The sequence below is a fragment of the Rhincodon typus genome, chromosome 8 (genome assembly GCF_021869965.1).
Source record: "Rhincodon typus isolate 14 chromosome 8, sRhiTyp1.1, whole genome shotgun sequence".
Classification (NCBI taxonomy): Eukaryota; Metazoa; Chordata; class Chondrichthyes; order Orectolobiformes; family Rhincodontidae; genus Rhincodon; species Rhincodon typus.
In genome coordinates, this window is record NC_063339.1 from 90,645,965 (window position 1) to 90,647,025 (window position 1,061).

A 1,061-nucleotide genomic window follows, 5' to 3' on the forward strand; every position below is an offset into this window, starting at 1 on the left:
GGGAGGGAGCGAGGGACGTGGAGCGAGCGAGGAAGTGAGTCAGTGAGGGAGCGAGGAACGGAGCGACAGAGAGATGGTCGGAGCAAGGGATCGAGGGAGGGGGAGGGAGGGAGGGAGCGAGGGATGGGGACAGAGCGAGGAACGGCGAGGGAGAGAGGGATGGGGAGGGAGTGAGGGAGGGGGAGAGAGCGAGCGAGGGACAGGGAGGGAACGAGGGAGTGAGGGATGGGGAGAGAGTGAGGGAGCGAGTGAGTGAGGGACGTAGCGAGTGAGTGAGAAATGGAGTGAGAGAGCGAGGGACAGAGCAAGGGAGCGAGGGACAGGGATGGAAGGAGCGAGTGATGGAGAGGGAGAGAGGGAGGGAAAGAGGGACAGGGAGGGAGGTAGCGAGGGACGGGGAGGAGCAAGGAATGGGGAGGGAGCGAGGGACGGGGAGGCAGCAAGAGAGCGAGGGACGGGGAGGGAGGGAGGGAGCGAGGGACGGGGAGGGAGGGAGGGAGCGAGGGACGTGGAGCGAGCGAGGAAGTGAGTCAGTGAGGGAGCGAGGAACGGAGCGACAGAGAGATGGTCGGAGCAAGGGATCGAGGGAGGGGGAGGGAGGGAGGGAGCGAGGGATGGGGACAGAGCGAGGAACGGCGAGGGAGAGAGGGATGGGGAGTGAGCAAGCGAGGTAGTGAGGGATGGGGAGGGAGCGAGGGACGGGGATGGAGCGAGGGACGTGGTGGGAACGAGGTAGTGAGGGAAGGTGAGGGAGCAATGGAGAGAGTGAGTGAGGGACAGGGAGGGACTAAGGGACGGAGCAAGGGCACGAGGAGTGGAGTGAGTGATCGAGGGGCAGGGAGGGAGGGAGGGAACAAGGGGCGAGGAGGGAGGGAGCAAGGGACGGGGAGGGAGGGAGCAAGGGACGGGAAGTGAAGGTGGAAGGGACGGGGCGGGAGGGAGCAAGGGATGGGGTGGAAGAGAGGGACGGGGTGGGAGCGACTGAGCGAGGGACAGAACGAGGGAGCAAAGGATAGGAAGGGAGGGAGGGAGCAAGGGACGGAGATGGACGGAGCAAGGGA